Below are 2,985 nucleotides of genomic sequence, written 5' to 3' on the forward strand. Positions count from 1 at the left end.
ATATGCCCGTAATGTCCACTATTTTACAGACATAGCCTCGCCAGATATGTTTTAGATATGACGACCACGTTTTTGGTACGATTACCTAGTGCCTGCCTCCCCGATCCCTACTTTAGTACCTCAATATTTGACCATTATATATCCATTTTCTCAATATCTCTGGATTTTCATACTCCTATCAGTGGCAATTGTTCCTCTGGCTTTCATATTGGCAGCCAGATTCGAATACTTTATTTTTAAGAGTCCTCAAATATATAAGAAAATGAGAAATTGGATCTCAGTGGGACGCTCTTGTTGGTTTACGTATGGAACATTTATGGGTGAAAACGAGGACTCTCATAAAATACCAACTTCCTCTGCTGTTATGTGAGTAATTGTTACTCCGAATAAATATTATTTTAATAACAAAAACTTATGTACAGATGGCTTTGTGGTAGCTGGTTCAACTTTTGTTTAATAATCCCGGCTGGTTATAGTACCAAACTCAAATCATTTCTCACGAATCCAATTTTTAGTAAATCAATCAACACGATAGAAGATGTACTGGAGAGTGGACTGCCATGGGGCATGGTCAATTACGATGAGCTTGTAAGAAAACCATGGATACTAAGTTTGATTCAATTAATACATATTCATATTTTTTAGGAACAACAAATGATGGAGAAAAGCAATGATTCGAACATCAAAAAAATTTGGAAGGACATGGAGTTTCTTCCTTTTAATGCCTTGCCCGATTTTAGTAATTTAATTTTTAACTTTTAAACTTATGAAAGATGTTTAAACAAATGTTTGTGACAATACATAAGACTAATATAAAAATTGTTGATTAGGTGGAATCTGCATTTCAGTCAAAACGTATTGTGTTTGATTATAGAATGGGATTACAGGCATCAGTTCAATCCGGCTATTCGACCCAGGATGGATTTTCCTTTGTGCATATATCAGAAGAATCTATTTTCATGAAGAATCCTGTAGCATGGAATTTTAATGCTAATAACCCTTGGAAATTCATCTTTGATAATGTAATCCTTATTTTTTTAATGTAGGCATTCTGAAAGGTGTTTGGACATAATGCAAAAAGACACAACGCAGACCAGACAATTTTTGTAATGATATTTAGAAACAAAAAACAAAAATCAAGGAACAAACAAAATGAAAAAAAAAAAACACAAAGAGATCTGAGGTCATGATGAAGTTGATACCAATTAATGTATAACTACGTTTGAAAAAATTTATGAATAATATTTTTTTTAGAATGTAAGTATAGATTAATTGTATGCAATTTCATCATGTCCTTAGAAAATGAGTTCTATAAATATCTGGAGTGGAACCAGATATACATCACAACCTCATTCGTTGCTTTAAAAGCATTCTGTGGAAAAAAATTAAGTGGCAGGTTTTTATTCATTATCTACAATTTATTTCCTTCTTAATATTTTATCATTATATCCTGTATTTATAACTCACGTGGTGTAATGTGGATCTCCCCAAATCATCACTTTTTAAACACTAAAAAAAGAAGATTTTTCAATTAAAATAAATAATTAGATCAATTGTTTCAGCCTATACACACAAAATAAACTTAATTGAATATCCCTAATATATCCCATGACAAAAAATTAGCAAAACAATAAGATTTCGGTATTTTATATGAATGTCTTTGTTCCATAATTTTTTTTTCTCAAAATATCCTTATAAAAATTGTCCGTTCTACATTTTGTACGGTGAATGTTATGTTAGTTCCACGTTTTGTCCTAGGACATTTTGGTCGGGAACCATTCTGAAGGACAGCAAATTGTCCAAGTGAAACGTAGTTAACATACTTTTGGGCATAAAGGGGCCCTAAATGCTTTTTGAACTGGTTATTGTAGTTTTTAACCTACTTGGTGGCCTAACCGTAGTTCCAATCAACCCAAGGGATCGGGGTTTATTATGGAGTATTTAAAGGGGGCTTATATGCTTTGTGAATCAGTGGCGGTGGTTTTAAACCTGCTTGTTATCTTTGCCGAGCTTTAATAAGCTTATGAGCCGGGTTTCCTTTTAAAAGTATTTGATGGGAGTCTAAATGCTTTGTCAAGTGGTGATGTAAACTTTAATTTGCATTGTGTCCTTACCATAGTCTTAAACGACCCATCGACCTAAGTTCATTTTAATTTTTAAAGTATTGGGGGGGCCTAAATACTTTGTGAAGTGGTGGCAGTGGTTTTAAACTGCTTAGAGGCCCTGTCACAAACCAAATTTTTTTAGCCAAGGTATTCTGATTTTGCTATTAAGGTGGCGGACAATTTTCCAAGAACCACTCCAAGATCCTTAAATCTCTGAGAAATGCCTACAGGACAAATAGATTGACCATTGACAAGAATTACGGATTTTCTAAAGTATTATATTGCATTTCAGCATATCAATAAGTGTATTCGTGCTGGACTCGTGGATTTTTGGGCAAAAAAGAGTTTGGATCAACTAAAAATTGATTATTTAAACAAAGGTGGAATAATTAAATCCTACACACCACGTTCAAACGTTTCTGCATTAAAGGTGGTGGATTTACAGGGTGCATTCTATGTTCTACTCATTTCTTACGTTATATCTACATTGGTATTACTGTGGATTCTAATATGTTAATCCAAATAATGACAGCAAATTTTTCTTTTTCTCCTAGATGATCCTTGATAACTATGAAAAAATATGTCAATTCCTACTTTAGATATTAAGTATATCCAATGCTATGGGTATAGTATATCCAATGCTATGGGTATAGTAAATTGGAATCATTCCATAATATATTTATGTTAAATATTGTAAACAATTGTAATCTCTGATCAAGAAGAGTAAGATTCTAATATGTTAATCCAAATAATGACAGCAAATTTTTCTTTTTCTCCTAGATGATCCTTGATAACTATGAAAAAATATGTCAATTCCTACTTTAGATATTAAGTATATCCAATGCTATGGGTATAGTAAATTGGAATTTGTTCTACATCA

General features: G+C 32.5%; 1 long non-coding RNA gene across 1 annotated transcript; it reads left to right on the forward strand.

Annotated features, from left to right (window-relative positions):
- Positions 1-428: 428 nt before the first annotated feature.
- LOC121126219 (uncharacterized) lies at positions 429-2,601 on the forward strand. The gene is made up of 3 exons (XR_005866851.2): positions 429-588; positions 646-1,022; positions 2,398-2,601. It is a non-coding gene; the product is annotated as an uncharacterized lncRNA (long non-coding RNA).
- The last annotated feature ends 384 nt before the right edge of the window (positions 2,602-2,985 follow it).

This window comes from Lepeophtheirus salmonis, chromosome 11 (assembly GCF_016086655.4).
Source record: "Lepeophtheirus salmonis chromosome 11, UVic_Lsal_1.4, whole genome shotgun sequence".
Taxonomy (NCBI): Eukaryota; Metazoa; Arthropoda; class Copepoda; order Siphonostomatoida; family Caligidae; genus Lepeophtheirus; species Lepeophtheirus salmonis.